This window comes from Polyodon spathula, chromosome 14, assembly GCF_017654505.1.
Source record: "Polyodon spathula isolate WHYD16114869_AA chromosome 14, ASM1765450v1, whole genome shotgun sequence".
NCBI classification, from domain to species: domain Eukaryota; kingdom Metazoa; phylum Chordata; class Actinopteri; order Acipenseriformes; family Polyodontidae; genus Polyodon; species Polyodon spathula.
Window position 1 is genome coordinate 22,272,021 of NC_054547.1, and position 22,083 is coordinate 22,294,103.

Genomic DNA, 22,083 nt, shown 5'->3' on the forward strand with positions numbered 1-22,083 from the left:
CTTCCACCTCCACCAGCAGAGGAAAAATGCCTGCTGTTTCCACCACCACCAGCAGGGGAAGAATGCCTGCTGGTTTCACCCCCGAGAGCAAGAGAAAGAGCCGCACCAGTCCCCTGCAAGAGAGGGAGAGCAGCACCAGTCCCCTGCCTCGACACCAGGAGACTACACGCCGCTCCCACCTCTGTCTCTCAGCAGCCCTTCCATAGGCTGCTAAGGGAAGCACTGAGAAGAACTGCCCGGCCGCAGTGGCCTAGAAGAGGGCCAAAACCCGCACCCCAGCTTGTCCTGACTCCCTGGCTCACTTCGCCCAAGGATGCCTGCCTCACTTCACCCAAGGATGCCTGCCTTGCTTCGCCCAAGGATGCCTGCCTCGCTTTGCCCAAGGATGCATGCATGGCATCGCCTAGGGTTGTCAGCCGCTCCGCATCGCCTGGGATTGCCTGTTGCTCCGCATCGCCTGGAGTTGCCAGCCACTCTGCATCGCCTGGGGTTGCCAGCCGCTCTGCATCGCCTGGGGTTGCCTGTTGCTCTGCATCTCCTGGGGTTGCCAGCTGCTCCACATCGCCTGGGGTTGCCAGTTGATCCGCATTGCCTGGGGTTGCCAGCTGTTCTACATCGCCTGGGGTCGCTGGACCTGCGTCGCCTGGAGTTGCAGTCAGCTCTGCTTGGCTGCAGGGGTCAGTGTGGCCGGAGCCCCACCAAAGGAAACTGCCGGCTATGAAAAAGGGGGAAGAGGTCAGGAGAACACCAACCCCAGCTGCTTTTCCGCTGCTGGACTTGCCCCGGCTGAAGGAGTCAGTATGGGAGCTGTCAGCACGTCTGCTGACAGCCGCACCATTGGCAGCATTTCCGCTACCGGTGGTACATTGGGAGGAGAGATTTGCCCCACTATCAGCACGTCTGCTGACAGCAGGGCCAGTAGCAGCCTGGCTATTGGCAACATTGCCGCCCATCAACCCCTTTAAAGTCCCTTTTCTTGGCCCAGGACTTTGAGCGAGACTTTGGGGATTTTAAGGGGGGAGGTGACCATTGAGGCCATACGTGCTTTGCACAAGGTATATGTGGCAAAGTGCCCGCCACTGTTGGTATTTTATGTTGTATGTAATGTTGATGTATAGTCATTGGTGCACGGGATATAAATGGGTCTGTGTAACATGAGTGTTTAAAATGTATATTGGTATTTAGGCAAGAGGATTGCACAGCACTTCACGTGCAAGTAAAAAGTAATAATATGTGAGCACGGGGAATTGAACTTTATTAATTCACGTGCAGTTGTACCGCGACTCCAATTGAATGATTGATTAGCAATCGAGTCTCGGTACAGCTGCATAAAAGCAGCATGTTTTCACTCACCTTGTCTGTTAGTCCACTGTTTGTTTACGTGTTAGCCTGTTTTGTTTGTCTGTTTATTTTGGTCTCACATGCCATGTGTTGTTTTTGTGACAACCTTTTTACTGTTCTGTTCACTCATTAAATGCTGAGTGAAACCATTCGCTCAGCTCCACCAAACTCCACCTCTCTCTGTCGTTTATTTCCTGGTTCCTGTTTCTGGTCTGACATCCCCAACTCCGGCCATCTTTATGACAGGGATGATCTGAATTGATTTCATATCAATATGCTGGGGACTTATCCAATTGTTTATCTGATTTGGGCCTGAGACTAAATTGATGACTCTCTGAACTGCAAATTCATTTGGTTCATCAGCCAGGAATTGTCAATATTGAATATAGAAATGTGTCTCAATACAGTCCTGGGTTTTAAAATTTGGTAAGATACACTAAATCCACTCTAATGTGACTGCTTCGGTTTGATTTTGAAAAAATAAAACAGTACTGTCCTACTTTGAATATTGTCAATAATTCCAGTAAATCTTACCTAGAATATATCACTGTGGCAGAGCAAAACTCTTTTAAAAAACCTTTTTAAATTGGCAGGAATGGGGTTAATTTCCCCTACCTGCCTGGGTTTATTATGTTCAGATGGCTGGGGTTGATTAGTTGATTAGATGGTTAGTTTAATTAACGATCAATCAGCACCCAGCCACCTGACATAAAAGGAGGCCTCTGCTTCCCATTGGGAGGAGGGAGCTGAGGAAGCAGGTGGGTGTTTGTGGGTGTTTGTGGGTGTTTGTGGGTGTTTGTGGGTGTTTGTGGGTGTTTGTGGGTGTTTGTATTTTTGCTAAATCCAGTGAAGGCATTGCCCAGCCTGGAAACCTTTATTTTTTGTGAGTTTTGTTTTTGTTTTATTTGTGTATGAATATTTGTTATTTTGCCCTTGTGCACTTTATTTTGTGTTATTTATAATAAAATTAGTATTTTTTTTGAACTGCAGACTGTCTCTGGGCCTCTATCCACTCACCAGCCTGCCACAATCACTTAATAGATCTCACATTTTCTATATGAAAGATGCACACATTATGTTAAATACATAATTGATTTTGAATGGTATTTTCTGATAGCATTTGATCACAAAATAATTGCAAAACATCTTTTGCACTCTTTTCCATGCATCACTTCATTTTTTAAGGAATGCAGTCGACAGATGTGAGTTGCTTCTGGGAGTTGAGTTCTTAATATAGATTTCTCCAGAAAAAAAACTAAATCTTCACCTATTATCTCATCTTTGAGTTCCAGTTCCTGCTTTTCATATGACTGACACATTTTCAATATCAACATAGTTATTGCATGTGACACCTCGAAGCTAACTGGAAGTGTAGCATTGAAGTATCTGCAAGGAGTGCATAATACATTTTCTCTAATAACAGCTTTAAATGAATTAACATTAAAAATAGAATTCACCTTTACCATAATGTAAGCGAACTTTATAGAGGAAGATGTGTGATCTAAGAAATTATGACAATACATATGAGGTAAGATTTACTAGAATCATTTTGTTAGAACCATGTACTAATCATTTATAATCTGATTCCAGAATATAAAAATGCAGAGACTATTTCTAATATCAGTTAATAGCAGATTCTGGGCTATTCAGTCAAAGTCTGGTCCACATCACACCACCTGTTTCTATGGTAACCAGGATTCTATGGATAAATTACAGGGTTGGAAATTGAAAACACCTGCTATATTACTACTAATAGGGAACATGGCCAGCCAGGACAGCACTGATTCAGCATGAAGTATTTGTGCTTGAATTGTTCTGGGTGGATATGTGACCATATCTGAGTGATTTGGGCTGAAACTGCTACATGGAGATACAGTTATTCTAAGAACACTTAGAATAACAAAACACAGGTTGTTTTGTATTACAAATGGATCATTTATGTGTGGGATAGACCATTTACAAATGCGGATTGCTACATATCACTAGTATTTGAACATGAGATAATAAGAAAAGCAAATATTACCACATGATTTGCAGGAAAATATTTGCAACCATTACCAAGAATCAAGCTGAGATTGGACTTGGGTGGTAACTTTTACTTTCATGTCAACCTTCAATCAGTGGTAGTGATTAATATTATTCAAGCTAGCTGAATGTAAATTAATCTGGACAATCTGTGCTGTGTTTCCCCCTCCCCAGCCTCTACCTCATTTTTTACCAAGAAGGGTTGACAGTCAATGCCTGGGTAATGTCAATCACGATTTTAGATTTGAGGCAGAATGGAGTGTCTCAAAAGGAGAGGCAGAGCACCAAAACCAATTTACTGTTTATATTCTCTAATTTTGTTTTTAAATTACAAGGGATGTCCTGACAGAAAACAGAATCCAAGTCTCACCTTGGCATGTTACAACCTCATCATAACCCATTCGTTAACCAGCCTGTTCCAGTTCAGTAATGTTCATTCAGTACATGTATTTGTATCCTACATGTGGCCAGTTTTGTTAACGCTGAGTTTTATTTGTCTTGTCTCTACCCATTTCTTTATCAGGCCTAATTTTGCTTTAAATACTTAAATAAGAAAGCAATAGCCAGAAAGTTGGGGGGGGGGGGGGGGGCAGAATAATGGGAGTAATTAGAAAAATACAGCTTTGTATTTTCTGTAACAAGGTTAACAGTTCACTTTTCTCCAATCAGCAGATCCTTTAATCTGTGTTTAAAATGTCATTTAGACAGCATATGACAGTTATTAAAACATGGTTCTATGTATTTATACCACAAGCCTGTGCCTCAATGTGTTTATGTATGCTATTGATTTATTTTATTCTTATTTTTAACTGGAACTACTTTTTAACAATGAATCTGCTTTCACTGCAGCAGCACTGAGGTATTAGTCTGCAACTTTGCTAGTGTTATACCCAGGGCTGGCCTTAGGGCAAGATGAGCAAGGTGGCGTCCTACGGCCCCACACCTCAGGGAGCCCCTCGAGCGTCACAAACAGTCTCGAGAGTATTATGTCGGACAAGTATGAGTCAGGCCATTGTAAAAGGAAAATAAAATATATAAAGAAATTCAAGTCAAGAGGCAACAAGGAGCTCTGCTGACATAAACAGCCACATAATAATCTGCTTCGGGAAGCAAATAATCCGATTCAGACACTTCACAATATTAACATCCGAAATATTGATTTCTGCTTACCAGTGTAGTGCTACCACATTTGCACTTTCTGACTGACAAAGTGGACATATTTCCTCATGTGAGTGTACTCAATCATAAGAAATTTAGATAATGCTTTATATTGCACGGCATAAATTAATATTAAATAGATATGAAATTGCATATTAAATCAATGTTAAATTAATATTTAATAAATATGCAATTGCATATTAAATTTATGTAAAATTTACGTCCTTGTTACTTTCCATTAACATTTAAGTCAGAGTCACAGTATTTTCAATTAAAAACATGTAAACAATGGGCAGTTATTACATATTCAAGGGTAACAAAACGTAATATAAATGGACATGATATGCAATTACATTTTTAATCGACATTTTGTTAACATTCAGCAAGAAATCAGCTATTGCATACTTATTAAATATGAATTTAACATTAATTTAATATGCAATTTCATTATTATGTAATGCTAATTTATGTCACCTAATATAAAGCGTTACCAAAATGTATTTAAAAAATATGAACATCTAAGGATAGCTGTCTGATAGGCTAATCAAGAGCCTGCCCCTCTTTACATTCCACCAAAGAAAACCCAGACACTGCGCAGGACAGTGCAGCATCGTCTTTTACAGTTTTACTGGAGACTTTTCTTAACGTGAATAGGCTACTATTAATCAATAATGAAATTGAGATTGTTTGTATTAAAGTAAGACAGACCACCACACCAACGGTCTGACTATGTATCTGCAACAAATTACATGTTTGGAAGTACACTCGCAAATGTAGCTTGGTATAAACTAAAGCTGCTTCTTCGCGAGAATATTCAGAAAAAAAAAAAAAAAAAAAAAAACGTCATGATGTTTTGTTGGGCATATTGTTTTAGTGTAATTTACACCTCAAAAATTAAATACCACTCAAAACTGCAGCTGAATGTATCCAAATGTGAAATGTTACACATGGATTTGAAAAGTAGATCAGTCAAATATAATTTTAGATTTATATAAAAAGGATAAAGTTTGCAAACAGTTTTTATTTCACAAGTGACAGTACACATGCAGTATGACTTGCCTACTTGATAACTGAAGGTGAACAGTAGCCTACCGTTTTATTGATAATGTGTGGGGATGTTTTTTTTTTTTGAGGGGGGGGATTTTTTTTTGGGGGGGGGGGTTATTATTGTCTAGGGCCCCTGTCTAGGGTCCCACACAGAGTAAGGCCGGCCTTGGTTATACCAAACCACTTCACTTTACCAAATACAGTTTAAAGATTTCAAAACCAATAAATAAACATTCTTTAACTGTTGCACCATTTTGGTAGTCTACTGTATGGATGAATTTTGAAGAACCCATCTGGTTTAAGTGGTCATACTTTATCCATGTCTGCACACCTTGGCCTATACATTTACACAATCTGATACCAAGACTTTTTTTTACTCACTTTGGCCTGCCAATGTTTTACTGTACAAGTAAACTCTAACACTACCATAGCTTACAACAAGCCCCACATAAAAAACATACTTGCTGGTGAGAAACAGTACCATGAAGACCACACCATAACTTGTATACAATTTGTTTATAAAATATATATATCGATACATATCCGTATGAAATTCTGTAATTAATTGGCACCTCAGCCCATTAAATTGAATGGAAAGAAAGGGCTGGACATGAACCACAAATCATACGTTTCTTAGACTAATGTCTTGCTGTTCATATTTAAATAATAGAATATATATATATATATATATATATATATATATATATATATATATATATATATATATATATATATATATATACAAAAGCAGCACTTTTAAAGTTACATTAAAACCCACTAAGAAAGCCATTTTGTAAAAATGAGTTTTTAGTCTTGACTTGAAAACTGTAACAGTCCCGGTTTCCCTGACAAATGAAGCAGAGTATTCCATAATTCAGGAGCTCTACCAGAAAAAGCCTACCTCCCGTGTTGCTTTTATTGACCCTAGGAATAACCATCAGCCCCGCATCCTGTGATCTTAGAGTGCAGTTTGGAAGATACAGGGTCAGTAACTCCTGCAAATAACTAGGTGCTAATCCATTCAGGGTCTTGTAAGTTGTGGGTATTAATAACACCAAGAACATATTTTAATAGTTTTGTAGGAATAGGATCACGGGAGCATGTATTAGATCTCATATGTTGAACTAGCTCTGTCAGTTCTTGTAAAGTAACCAAAGAAAAAGCCCCCAAGTAGCCTTGATAGGTGTAGTTGGTAAAACTGTGCTGGAGTCTTCCTTAATAGAAGGTGTCTGTGGAATCTCATTTCTGGTGTCTAGTATTTTATTTTCAAAGAAATGTGAGAAGTTATTATTAGGGGAATGATTAATTTATCTTGGGTAGCAAAAAGAAATCTAATATTATTTGTATTTGTTTCAATTAAATTAGAATAAGTTGATGATCTAGCCAATGCCAGAGTCTTCCTGTATTTAACCAGGTTGCCTTCCATGAGATGTAATAAACTTGTAATTTAGATTCAGACCACCTCTGTACTAGTTTATGACCCTCATATTTCATCTTACCATTGTATCATTAAACCATGGTGAGCTTTTTTTAAGTCACTCTCAGGCCCAGATTTACAAAAGGATTGCACATGTTTTACAACTGTAAAATGGGCACTAAGGGTTCTCTTTCAATTTGAAAATAGCCATCAACTAATGAATATCGCCATCAGGTGATAGGATTATGCTGAGCTTAATATAAAAGCTGCCTTTAGGCCGCCGTAGCTCTGATGTCAGCGCCCCTCCCCTTGGGTGCTGAATGACTATGCAGAGCGTAGGAAGCCCAGCTTCTTTTGCTTTCAGCTGCTGATCAGGATTTAGTGTAATCTATTTTTTGTTCTACAACACTCTTATTATTATTAAAAAATTAAAAAATAAAATTCATTGTTTGTACCGTCCGTTGCCTTATTTGTGCACGGGAAGCTGGCAGCTGCCCCTTCCCCGGGTTTATCTCGCTGAAAACCTAGTTACATTCGATGAGTGCGGACCTCAATTCACCGGGCTCGGTTGAATTTTGCATCCGCCTTTAGCTCTCATATTCGACGTGCTGACTAGCACTGCCCCTTAAGCACTCGGCTGAGTCGCTTATTCGAGCATTCTTGCTCTTTTCAGCTTGCTGACTCTTTGAGTCTGTCTTGCTTACTAATATTATTGATTACTTTGTGAACTTATTACCTGTATGTTTTATTGCTTGTACTAACATTTGTTTTTCTTTCTTTCAGAGAGAAACATGAGGATCTCGGCCCTCAAGAACCAGATTGGCCTTTTTATGGAGGTGGTGATGGGACAGTCACTCATGATGAGCATGGTGTCGGCCCCTGGCACCACGGCGGCCTGTTCTGACTGTTGAGCCTAGCCTGAGCCTGAGCTTGAGGCCATCTCAGACTATGAAGAGGACATCCTCCCTCTGCAGGTGTCTGGTGACGACGAGCTTGCTTAAGGAGCTTAAGGCTCCCTAACCCTGATATGGTCACCTGAACCAGGTCTCTGAGTTAGTCAACAGACTGGCCCAACTCACGGCCAGAGCGGCCAGGTCGATGCCTTGCAGCGCTGGTGGTCACCAGATGGCAACTCTGGCTTTCCCAGGCTAGAGTTCAGGAGCAGGACAAGTCCTCTCTCTTGGACACCCCTATCACTTTGGCCCTGCAGTGAAGGAGATGCTTCAGAGGACTCTGAAGACCAGGGAGGCATCAAGGCAGTATGCCCAGCTGCTTCCACGGAAGCCTACCTTGCCTGTTAGGGCTTCCCCCCTGTGGGGGCTTACGCCCAGGTCTGCTCGTGCTCCTACGGCACACCCGGCAGCACCTGCCTGGCAGTGTGGTCAGCCTACAAAGAGGGGCGACTGGCACCCTAGGGGGGGCAGCAATCGCCAGCGACCCAAGTGTCTCGTGACTGCACCCCCTGCGTGGCCTAAGGCTCAACATCCCTGAAGGGAGGCAGCAGCCTTCAACCCTTGTCTCCCAGTTAGTATACTAGCAAACCAGCACCAACGACAGTTGAGTGCTCAAGAATATGCAGGCTGATTACACTCCCCTTTCGGGAGGTGATAGTAACTGCAGTGAAGGGCCCGCTCCAACATACGGCTCTCAACACAGAAATCCTGGCGCTTCTCTTGAAAGCGTGCCATTCGCAAAGTAGATCCCTCCTCTTGCAGGGATGGATTCTATTCAAAGTACTTCCTAGTGCCCAAGAAGTACGGCGGTTTCAGCCCTATCTTGGATCTGAGACTTCTGAACAAACACCTTCGGGTGTTACATTTCAAGACGCCATTTCGTCAAGGCCATTCGGCCGGGCGATTGGTTTACCACCGTGGACCTGAAGGATGCATACTTTCACATACCAATCAGGCCCGGGCACTGGAAATACCTTAGCTTCGTGTTTCAGGGCAGGTTCTACGAGTACTGCGTACTCCCCTTTGGCCTGTCCCTTGCTCCTCGCACCTTTTCCAAATGCATGGACGCCATTCTGGCCCCCCTGCAGGTTCAGGGCGTTCGACTGATGAATTATCTAGATGACTGGCTCGTCTGCGCTCAGTCACAGGAGCAAGCACTGGCACATACGGTGTTGGTCACAGACCATGTCCAGCGGCTCGGTCTCAGGATGAACCTGCAAAAGTGCTGCCTCACGCCAAGCCAACAATCAGACTTTCTGGGCCTCCACCTAGACTCGGTGTCTATGAAGGCCACATTAACAACTCAGAGAGTTACCGCAATAGAGTCTTGCCTCTCCCTATTCAGGTTGAGAGAGATAGTAAGCATGGTGCTGTGTAAGCTCATGCTGGGGTTGATGGCTGCTGCCTTGCAGGTCCTGCTTGTCTCCCATATGCCTTCCCACCGATACCACTACTCCCCGCCTTCCTAGAGAAGGTCAGGGTAGAGAAAGCTACTGTGCTTCTGGTAGCTCCTCGGTGGCTCCAAAGGACCTGGTTTTCAACCCTGGTGCAAATCCTGCATGGCCAGTCGAGGCAGATCACCCTGCGGGCGGATCTCCTCTCTCAGGCCCAGGGCGATCTGTGGCACCCAAACTCCCAGCTGATGCAGCTATGGGTCTGGCCCCTGAACGGGAACGCCTGTCAACTCAAAGGCTGTCATCGGCGCAAGAGCTCCCTCTACCAGGTTGCAATACACTTATAAGTGGCAGTTATTTCAGGACTGGTGTCTGGCCCAGGGCCAGGACCCAGTTACCTGCCCCATGGCAGTTATCTTACAGTTTCTCCAGAGACTATTAGATGACGGTAGGTCCCCTTCCACATTGAAGGTGTACATGGGAGCCATATCTGCTTGTCACACATGCATAGATGGGTTATCGCCTGGAAACCATTTCCTGTCGTCCCAATTTCTTAAAGGTGCGAGGATGCTGCATCTTCCCAGGACATCTAGCCTCCCCTTGTGGCTCCTTGATCTGGTGCTGGAAGCCCTTACGAAAGCCCCATTAGAGCCACTCCGCACTGTGCTCCTTAAAGACTGTGTTTTTGCTGGCTATTGCTTCAGCAAAACGGGTGAGTGAGCTGCATGCACTTTCAGTGCACCCTTCTTGTACTCGCTTTGCTGGAGATGGGTCTAGAGTCTCCATGCGACCAAACTCAGCATTTTTGCCAAAAGTAATATCCGTGTTCCACGTGAACCAAACTGTGGAGTTGATGGCATTCCATCCTCCTCTCCTCTCTTCTCTAGAGGACCAATGGTTGCACATACTCTGCCTGGTGCGGCAATGAACATCTATAGAAGAATATACCTACAGAAAAGCAAACTTTAACAGATATTATTTGTTACTAATGTTACTACTGTTATATATTACTGCAGGCGCAGAGTGTGTTTAAGTGAAGAGTTACAATGAATATTAACACTTGTAAGGCCCCGTGCTAGTTAACACGTGTAAGGCCTCATGCTAGCTGCACTATAAAAAGGAAGGAGTGTGAGCACTTCGGGGTTCTTGGGGTTCTGTGTTAGTGTGTTCTCTGTGTAACAGCCTTAATAAATAAAATGGGAAAACCCGGTGGGTAGCGCGAAGGATGAAATAGAAATGGTGGAAATGACAAATGACTGCTTCCTAACACAATTTGTGAAGGCACCCACTAGAGGGGAGGCATGCCTTGATTTAGTCTTTTCAAATAACGAAGATAGAATAACTAAAACAGAGGTCAGAGAACCACTGGCAAACTCAGACCACAACATGGTCTCATTTGAAGTGTTTTTTAAATCCCCAAAAGTAAAGACTAAAGCTAAGGTTTACAATTTTAGAAAAGCAAACTATGAAGGTATGAAACAGAGACTAACAGAAGTAGATTGGAGTAAAATAGAGAAAACACCCACAGAAGAAGGATGGTTGTTCTTCAAAAATGTAGTACTAGAGGCGCAAAACAATTATATCCCTAAAGTAGACAAATCTAAATGTAAAACTAAATTGCCAAAATGGTTTAATAGATCAATTAAAAAAAATATTCAGCGAAAAAAGGCACTTTACAGAGCATTAAAAAAGGACCAAAAAGAAAGTACGCAGAAAGAGTACACAGAACTGCAAACGCAAGTCAAAAAGGAAGTTAGAAAGGCCAAGAGAGAAATAGAAATGAACATTGCTAAGGGAGCTAAAACCAATTCCAAAATGTTTTTCCAATATTACAACAGCAAGAGAACATTCAAAGAGGAGATTAAATGTTTAAGAGATACAAATGGCAAAATCGTAGAGGAAGAAAAAAAAAAATAGCAAATATGTTAAATGATTACTTTTCACAAGTTTTTACAAAGGAAGATACTGACAACATGCCCCACATGTCATCCAGTTCCTATCCAGTTTTAAATAACTTTAGCATAACTGAGGCAGAAGTGTTAAAGGGACTAGGAGCTCTTAAAATAAACAAATCCCCTGGGCCGGATGAGATCCTCCCAGTAGTACTCAAAGAAATGAAAGAAGTAATTTACAAACCGCTAACCAAGATCATGCAGCAGTCTCTTGACACAGGGGTGGTACCGACAGACTGGAAAATTGCAAACGTAATACCGATCCACAAAAAGGGAAACAAAACTGAACCAGGTAACTACAGACCAGTAAGCCTGACTTCTATTATATGCAAACTTATGGAAACTATAATAAGATCCAAAATGGAAAATTACCTATATGGTAACAGGGTACTGGGAGACAGTCAACATGGTTTTAGGAAAGGGAGATCGTGCCTAACTAACTTGCTTGATTTTTTTGAGGATGCAACATCGATAATGGATAATTGCAAAGCATATGACATGGTTTATTTAGATTTCCAGAAAGCTTTTGACAAAGTCCCGCACAAAAGATTAATTCTCAAACTGAACGCAGTTGGGATTCAAGGAAACACATGTACATGGATTAGGGAGTGGTTAACATGTAGAAAACAGAAAGTACTGATTAGAGGAAAAACCTCAGAATGGAGTGTGGTAACCAGCGGTGTACCACAGGGATCAGTATTAGGTCCTCTGCTATTCCTAATCTACATTAATGATTTAGATTCTGGTATAGTAAGCAAACTTGTTAAATTTGCAGACGACACAAAAGTAGGAGGAGTGGCAAACACTGTTGCAGCAGCAAAGGTCATTCAAAATGATCTAGACAAGATTCAGAACTGGGCAGACACATGGCAAATGACATTTAATAGAGAAAAGTGTAAGGTACTGCACGCAGGAAACAAAAATGTACATTATAAATATCATATGGGAGATATTGAAATTGGAGAAGGAATCTATGAAAAAGACCTAGGAGTTTTTGTTGACTCAGAAATGTCTTCATCTAGACAATGTGGGGAAGCTGTAAAAAAGGCTAACAAGATGCTCGGATACATTGTGAAAAGTGTTGAATTTAAATCAAGGGAAGTAATGTTAAAACTGTACAATGCACTAGTAAGACCTCATCTTGAATATTGTGTTCAGTTCTGGTCACCTCGCTATAAAAAAGATATTGCTGCTCTAGAAAGAGTGCAAAGAAGAGCGACCAGAATTATTCCGGGCTTAAAAGGCATGTCATATGCAGACAGGCTAAAAGAATTGAATCTGGTTCAGTCTTGAACAAAGAAGACTACGTGGCGACCTAATTCAAGCATTCAAAATTCTAAAAGGTATTGACAGTGTCGACCCAAGGGACTTTTTCAGCCTGAAAAAAGAAACAAGGACCAGGGGTCACAAATGGAGTTTAGAAAAAGGGGCATTCAGAACAGAAAATAGGAGACACTTTTTTACACAGAGAATTGTGAGGGTCTGGAATCAACTCCCCAGTAATGTTGTTGAATCTGACACCCTGGGATCCTTCAAGAAGCTGCTTGATGAGATTTTGGGATCAATAAGCTACTAAAAACCAAACGAACAAGATGGGCCGAATGGCCTCCTCTCGTTTGTAAACTTTCTTATGTTCTTCTTATGTTCTTATGTTCTTAAATGATTTTGATTTTGTACATTTCTGGGATCCCTTATTTCCGGACCCAAATACATAACAAATTGACGACGAGGATAGGATATTGCTGAAAAGGATTCAATGAAGAATGTTTCGAAGTGTACCTGCGTAGGCTTGCATAGTACTTCTGTGCTAACGAAATCACAGATGAGACAGGTTGCTGAATGCTGCTTCTACGAAGGACCTAATGCTGGCTGCTGCTACAGAGATGGCCTTGGTGTACGAAAGCATGAAGAAAAGTGCAAAGCAGTTTTCTCAAAAGGCCAACTGTGTCTACAGACGCTATCAAGGGAAAGACGGCATCGATGGTGCTACTTCAAGGATTTACAATGTAGTGGTTGCAGAAAAACAGGACACACACAGTGGGCTTGCCGTTCAACTGCACCAAGGAAGAAAACAGACACTGCTGGAGAACGTCGCAAGACAATGGCCACTGGCGGGGCTCGCTACCTCGCAAATCGGCCAGTGGACACACCAGAGTCCCCAGCATTATACCAAAATTCTGTAAAGCAAGACCTGTATCTTATGCTGTAGAAAGCCAGTTAAAAGAGCTGGAAAAACAGCATATCATTTCAAAGGTCGACATAATGAATGGGCTGCTCCTTTAGTATATGTGCCAAAACAGGATGGTAGTGTACACATTTGTGAGGATTATAAGGTTACCATAAATGTGTGGCTAGAGGTGGACCAATATGCAATTCAGAGAACCAGAGGTCTGTTTGTAAAATTGGCAGGGGGAACTAAATTCTCAAAGTTAGACCTCTCCCAAGCTTTCCAGCAGGTGGAGCTGAATAAACACTCAAAGAGATACTTAACAATAAACACACCACTGGGATTGTTTAAGTTTAGCCAACTACCATATGGAGTAGCTAGCACCCCCAGTATTTTTCAACAAAATTTGGACCAGATCATACAGGGTCTGGAAGGGGTCATCTGTTATTTTGACAACATACTGATAATGTGGAAAAATGACAAGGAACACCTGGTAAACCTGGAAATGGTGCAGTCTAGGTTAGAAAGTCATGGCATACGGCTTAAAGAAGCCAAATGTAGTTTCTTTCAGGATTCAGTAAAATATCTTGGGCATGAAATAAAGGAACTAGTAGGGAATTAGTCCCATCACTGAGAAAACACAAGCTATTGTTGGAGCACCTGTTCCCAAGAATGTGCCAGAACTTAGATCGTTCCTGGGCCTTCTAAATTACTACAGGAAGTTCATTCCGTATTTGTCCACACTGATTAGCCGCATAACTGAGCTACTGCGGAAAAATGTAAAATGGGCATTCTGTGAAGCTAAAACCAAACTAACTTATTTTTTTTAAAGTGTTAGTGTATTATGACCGGACACTGCCAGTAGTGCAGGCGTGATATGCATCTCCTGTAGGTATTGGATCAGTTCTATCACACATGTGTAGGGATGGCTCAGAGCGTCACATAGCTTTTTCCTAACATACACTGACTAAAGCAGAAAGAAATTACTCACAAATTGACAAAGAAGTACTGGGTATAATTTTTGGAATTATGCAATTTAAAGAATTTTTGTGGGGAAGAAAGTTTACTCTCATGACCGACCATAAGCCTTTAGTTATGATTCTGGGTCTTAAAACAGGAGTATCGTCATTGGTGGCTGCCTGTATTCAAAGGTGGGCATTGATGCTATCTGCTTATCAATATGACATCAGGTACAAATGCGACTGCATTGTCCAGGTTGCTGTTAGATGTAGAAAACCCTCCACAGCCAAATCCAATATATTGAGTCTTGTTCTCAGATGAGCTGCCAATTACAGCTAAAGAGATAGCAGCAGAGACGGATAAAAATCATGTGTTGTTTAAAGTTAGGTACTATACACTCACAAGCTGGCCAAATATTGTAGATGAGGATGGTCTTATGCCTTCGGAAAACAGAGCTAACTGTAGAGAACGGCTGTGTTTTGTGGGGTTTTCGACTGGTAAGAAACATAAGAACATAAGAACATAAGAACATAAGAAAGTTTACAAACGAGAGGAGGCCATTCGGCCCATCTTGCTCGTTTGGTTGTTAGTAGCTTATTGATCCCAAAATCTCATCAAGCAGCTTCTTGAAGGATCCCAGGGTGTCAGCTTCAACAACATTACCTGAGTTGTTGTTCTTGTAATCCAGGGAAGTCTGCAATCAAGAATGTTAATTGAGAGGAACAATAGTTCCTCATACAAGTTAGAAAAACTTGTTTGAAACTACCGTGATTGAGAGGAATAGTAGTTCCGTATACAATTTAGAAAAACTTGTTTGAAACTACTGTGATTAGGGGGGCTCCTGAGTGTCACATCCAGTAAAGCCATAGCCTGTTAGCTGCCCGGGAGCTGCGTTGTCCCCTGACTCTGTAATTCCTGGGTGGCTGCATGGTGAATCCGCTGTGTAAAGAAGCAGTTAGCTGACGGCACATGCTTCGGAGGATAGCGTGTGTTCATCTTCGCTGCTCCAAAGTCAGCACGGAGGTGGTAGCAGTGAACTGAGCCTAAATAATAATTGGGCATTTCAAATTGGGAGAAAATAACAAAAAAAGAATTGGCAACAACTAAATTTTTAATAAACAAAAAAAAAAAAAAACCTACCGTGATTGAGAGGAATGGTAGTTCCTTGTACAAGTTAGAAAAACTTGTTTGAAACTACCATGAATCTCTGTACAGCTCCAAAAGTTTTGCTGTTTTCACCATGTTGCAGCTGCAAAACTAAATCACTTAGAATTACCATCTGTAGCAGTACCAAATGTCTGAAAAATTCTTACATCAAATGTGAAAAAAATGTAAATACCTCTTTTAGATAATGAGATATAAGTCGTCAAACTAAGATAAAATTCTTACTCTCCTTCTTCCATTTATTTTTTTAAGTGTATAGCAACTATTCAAACAGAAAAGCTAAATAACTGGACATCTACCAATCATGTGATTCCACATGTTGGTCAGTGTCAAAATAAACCAGGGATCGCAAGAAGTTTGATATCCACACCATTTACATTAAACAATGGATTTATGTTTTAAAACAGCACATAACACAGAAAAAAAAAAAAAAAAAAAAAAAAAAAAACAACTGTTGTTTGAACTTGCAACATGACGTCCTTGAAGAGCACATGGACTTAGCCCACTGCGCCACTGGGCAGTTGTTGAAATACATACATTTTTTAAGCTTACATCCATGTCTGATCAGCTTTTGCTGAAAACAAAGATTCTGCTTGAGTCTAGAAATGCTCTATTTCCTGTTTGAAAATATCTGGTTTCCTGTTTGGTAGAATGTAGTTCCTCATTTAACACTAGAACAGCCAGGTTTATGCTACTACCTAGAACCACCAGAAGTAGTCATTTTGACAGGTACAGTTTAAATAGCTTTGGTATGAAAATAAAATGCAAACTATCAGATACAATTCAAAAGATTTATTTATTAACATCATATCTAACATTTGCCTAGCAGAAACGTGTATTTAAATGTTAGCTTGCGTAAGTTCAGGAGGCGTGTAGCAAGGGGCTTTCCAATTTCCTGTCAATTAGTTCCTATTTACTATTTAAGTCCTGATCATTTGCACCTTTGCTGTCTAGCGTTTCGTTTTTTTGGGGGATTTTTTTTGTAGCACATGCTCAGACGCCGTCTTTTCGTATTTCTCCGCTAATCTACACTTCATTGCCTTTCACTGGAGGTCAATTCTCTGTGCAGCGTTACCAAGATATTATCAAATATTTTCCTACCTGCTCTGGTGCTGTTTCTCATCATTCAGCTTCTCCATTCGGCTGCAGGAGCTCCAGCGTTAGTCTTTCCTGCTCTTTCCAGCCTCCAGCCCAGCAACAGCACCGTTCAAACTGCAGCTTCATTTAATCTGCACTGCGAGCTCCGTTGCTTGCTGCTGGGCTTTTACAACTGGTGTGAGGGCTCATTCAACTCGTCGAATTGTGACATCTAAATACAGCGTTAACGTATTCATATACATGACTGACTGCCCTAAAACATGTAACGAAGATATTAAAATCTAAAAGAGTACGCAATTGTTGTTCTACACCGACAAGGATTTTAATCACAATAACCAAATATTCTACCCTGCTTCACTCAAGCCAATGGTTAATTCTAATCATAACTGCTAGATGGCAGTGTAACACCACAAATGTTATACAGTCTCTAAGCTGGCTTGCTATCACTGTGAAGCTCACATGCTCCAGCTTTTCTACACATCCCGCAGTTTGTCGTCATTCCGAGGGTTTTACAGGAGACCCCCTCCTCCTCAACCTTTTGTAGCAACTGACATTCTCCAATTTCAACAGTTCCCCTCTTCAAGGACCTGGTCACGAAGCAACCTTACTCAGCTGTTTGAGATGCTCAGTATCTACCATCATAGTAACGTTCTGCTTTCCTGCATCACGCATCCATTCCTGTGACTTATTCCTGTTTCCAGATTTGTGTTTCCTCATCTGGCGCTGCTCCTCCAGTCTGACCAGCTTCATCAAAAGTCATCATTTCATTAACTCAAGCTGTTGTCAGTCATGGAACCATGTCCTACGATTTATCAACGTTCCAGTCAATGTCCTCCTACCCCCAATAGACAATAAACTGCTTCCGACCAATTAATAGGTTTTGCAGACGCCTCGGAGCAACATATTCTTCATCCTCTCTGGTTCTGCAGCTGTCTCAGATGCAATATTCATCTCTGCCCAAAAGCAGCCCCATCTCTGGCTCCATCAAAATCTGCCTTAACACCAAAAGACCAATATTTACTGCATTCAGCAGATCCCTACTCTCTGCAGCAGACCACCGCACTCTACTGATGGTACTCCTCCGTCTCTATTCCAGATCTCTGCTTCAGCAAATCTCTGTTCTCACAGCTGGGCCTCTGCACATTACTGACAGCACTCCACTGTTTTCTTCCTCAGACCTCTGCTCTGTTCAGCAGATCCTGCCCTCTACTCTTAATTGCTCCTCACTACATCAGATCTCTACTCCCTCTTCAGATCTGTTCACTACCGTAGCTGCAAAGTTGCTCTAGTTTACTGTTGAAGTCTGCAGCTGCATTTCTCCAGAGCCAACAATGCTCCAACTTTCCTCCAATACGCAGATCGAGGCAGTATTCCCACAATCAAGGCTAACGCCAATCTCCATCTAATCAAAATACGGGGCACTTCTTCAGCAATCCTATTCCTCACAAATGTTACAGCATTAATACTTGGTTTGAGATGTGGTATGAGACTGGAAATCTGTCTTGATTATGAGTTAAGGATTTTCACTATTAAGAGAATAACTGGTGTTGTGAAACCCAAATCTCTGAATGTGAGTTTACCTTTTCCATTTCAAGCAGACATGATAGTAGCAAACTGTTGATCGATCCTGTATTAACTAACACATAGAAAGGCGGCATCTCATCTTTGCCCTCATTTCTAGAACATGGGGCGCAAAGGAGCCGTGCTTCCCCAGTAGCCAATTCATGTTCGTTCAGTCCAGCTGCCACCTCAGCCCTCAGTTCCAGTTCTTCTGCCTCTACTTTCGGTATCCAAGTTCAGTCAGTTGGTCCCATTTGATTCCACAACCCCCATCCAGAATCCTCAGCTTCTCCAGATGCTATTTAACTGAAACATACTCTCTGTAACCCCCTTCAATCTGCTCAGCATTACATGTCTGCAGCCCTCCACCTTGTTCAAGCTCCTATTCTACAGCCTGTTCAGCGTCTTCAATCCTCTGCGCCCAGATTCGAATAATCATAGCCCTTCAATCAAAACCTGGCTCTCATGGTCCGAGCTAGGGATTCTCTCCAACTCCCTCCATATTCAGCATTCTGTGTGACCCTCTGTGGGATTCTTAAGAGCTTTCCCCCCTGCTTCACCTTCCCGTGTGTCTATATCAAAATATATTCTCCATTTGCTAATTTCCACTCTTCTGAAAAGCCACTCCCCCCCCACAATGATTTACCCATGGAGATCAGCTGCCTCTCGGCCACCTTCCATGCTTACTCCATCACTTGGCTGTGTACCTCAGGACGGATCAATTCAGCGCGGTCGGTCCACTCACACGTCAAGTATCAAGTTCCCTATCTCCCTTTTCAATTTATCTCCACAGCAGGACCCCCCCCCCCTCCCACTCCCCTCCTCAGACCATCTGTTCATTTATTCATCTCACTCCTATCATCACTCGCCTCGTCTCAAGCAGACCTCCCTCCATTCCTCCGCCCTTGCCCCCCAAGCAGGCCTCCTTCCTGTCCACCCTCGCCTTGTGAGTAGGCCTCCCTCCTCAACTCCACCCTCTCCTCCAGAGCAGGCCTCCCTCCTCTCCTCCAGAGCAGGCCTTCCCCCCTCGACTCTCCCCTTTCCCCCCCTAGCCTGATCACAAATGTGAGGGAACTGGTCCTCCTCTGCAGTGGATTCCTACATTCATTCATCCTTCCCTGATATAGTTGCTGCTCCTTCTAAAAATGCTAGAATCATCTCTACTCTTCGGAAAGGCTGCTTCTCCCCCTAAGAGGATCTACTCATGGAGATAATCTGCCTCACAGCCTTCCTGGCTTTCTCAGAAGCTCCGAATTCACATTTCCCTCAGCTACTTGCTTCCCCTCGGTGGGTATTCATTTATGTGACCTCTCTTCTATTTCCAACTCCTATTTTCTTATTCAGCTGTGCACTTCAAAGACAGACCAACTCCGGTGCGGTCAATTCATTCAGCTTTCAAGGACCAAGTCTGCTCTCTGCCCTTTCAGCAATGTCAAGGTATCTCTCATGCAGGAAACCCTGCCCCCCCCCTCCCGGACCCTCTATTCATCAATTCTTCCAGATCCATCGTCACTTGTCTTTGGTTCTCAACCCACCTCTCCACCCTTCTCTCCAGGACAGGCCTCCCTCCTCAGCTATTTACCCCATTCCTTCCGTATCGGTGCAGCCACCTCCGCTGCAAGGACCAGCATCAATCAGAGCCTGATCAAGACCATGGGGCACGGTCCTGTTCTGCAGTGGATTCTTATGTTCATTCATCTCCCTCTGACATAGTTGCAGCCCATTCCAAAATTGCTAGTATGCCTGAAGTGGGGGTTACCTGTCTTCCGGAGCCACTAGAGGTTTTCCCCTAATTAGCTTCAAGGGGTTTTTTCCTCTCCACTGAGCAGCAGGTATACACATAGTTATATCCTACTAAATTTACTAACCATTCTCCTGTTTGTCCCGTTTTGTCCTTCTGTTTATGTTATGCGCTGGCATGTGCTCTTTTGTTTGTCTCACGGTGTGGGTGATTTGGTGGAGTGCCGGGGGTCCATCCTTTGGGGGGCAAGTGATCTCACTTCCCCGACCTCAGGGCATGGCTTCAGCTAACCCTTGACCTTCAGGGGGGGGTTCTCACCATGTGAGTCAGAGCGGATCCCCGGCCACACTCTGTTCTTTCGCAGCTCCTGCGCTTATCTTGCCTCACTCAAGGCGTTCTATACTCTGTCTCAGTTCGGGACGTGGCTACTCATGCTCGAGTCCCATACTAACCTCTATGCCTTGTTCTTATCTCAGGTCCCAGGCAGAGTGAAGTGTCAGCCAATTGGGGGTCTAACGAGCGCCCCTTTACAGAAGTCGCAGATGCTGGGTACCTCTCCCTCTCTATCTCCTTTTGTGTCCCAGTCTTCGGCTCCACGAGTCATAACCCTCATATATGTTTTCGGTTGCTAGGTCCGTCGACCCTGAGCATGTCGGCATCGCCGCCCTCAGTCAGTGACCACTCTGTTTCCTGTCTTTGGTTGCTAGGTCCGTTGACCCTGAGCTCGTGTCGGCATCGCCGCCCTCAGTCAGTGACCACTTTCTGTAGCCTGTCTTCAGTTGCTGGGTCCTTCACCCCTGGGCTCGTGTCGGCATTGTCACCCTCAGTCAGTGACCACTTTCTGTCCTAGCTTCCATGTCCAGCTTTGCTGGTCTGCTACTAGAGTGGGCCTCGCCTGCTCTTCTATCCCAGGTCCATTCCTTTCTAGCCGGCACTCTGTCCTACTAACTGCTCCCTTCTGTTTCTTCTGCCCTATCTCTATCCCTATCTCTACCCCCAGCTCACGCCTCGTGAAATGAACAAATAAACATAAAAGGCTTTATTTTTGAAATGCGTGCATATAATGCATGATGTAAAAAAATGAAAAACTATAATAAAATGAACATTTCAAAAGAAGATATTGTGTAAACTGCTATATGTATATACACAATTGTAAAAACAAAGTAACTATTTGCAAAAATAACATAAAAGGCTTTTTTTCACATTTTCCTACTGCATAGCACGACTTAAAAAAATGAAAACTATAATAAAACAAACACTTCAAAAGAAAATATTGTGTAACCAGCTGTAAACTGGTTATATGTAGGCCTACATACAGAACTGTAAAATCAAAATCATTACTCATTACATTATAAAAAAGAAAATAACTCTGTTCACATTGTGTAATGGGAATGCGCATCCAAGGAAACACACTTCAAAGTAGCCCCCATATTAGTACAATCCTCATAGATGTAACACTTATCTTATCACTTAACTTGTCGTGTGCTTTTACCACATACTGCTCTTTCACACTGGGCACAGATATCAGAGGTTTTATTTTTATTGCATTTAGTTACCTGTCATTGTTTTCTGTTGCGTGTGTGACTTGATGCGCACTGTATCCAGGTTGAGCTGCGTTTCCCTGTCGCTTTGCAGCTTTCTGATCGAACTGTTTCTGCCAAAGCTCTATGGCATCATAAGATGATATTTTTCCCTGTGCATTCATTGTACAAAATGAAGAAATTGACAGCTGCCATGTCCAGTACATTGTATATACAGCAACTGGACACCGATGATTGCTTTCACAGAGTACTCAGTTTTGCGCAGATGGTGGAAACTCTCTTCCCGCTTTGTTTGCTGTTCCAACCAGGCTGAGTTTTTTTTTTCTTCAACTGTTTTGCTAATTACAGTGAAATAAAAATTGTCATTGGCAACATTTATCCCTTTCTTAAGCACGGTTACATCAGCCTAAGTATAACATTGTCACCCAGTCTTTGCACAGTAGGGGGATGGTCCGCTGCCAGCCAAAACTTGATCCAAAATTTGACAGCCTTGTTTGCCATGTATTGTGTCCAGCAACACCGTGCTTTTGTCGAAACAACTGCTTGTCCATGTATTGTTTTATGT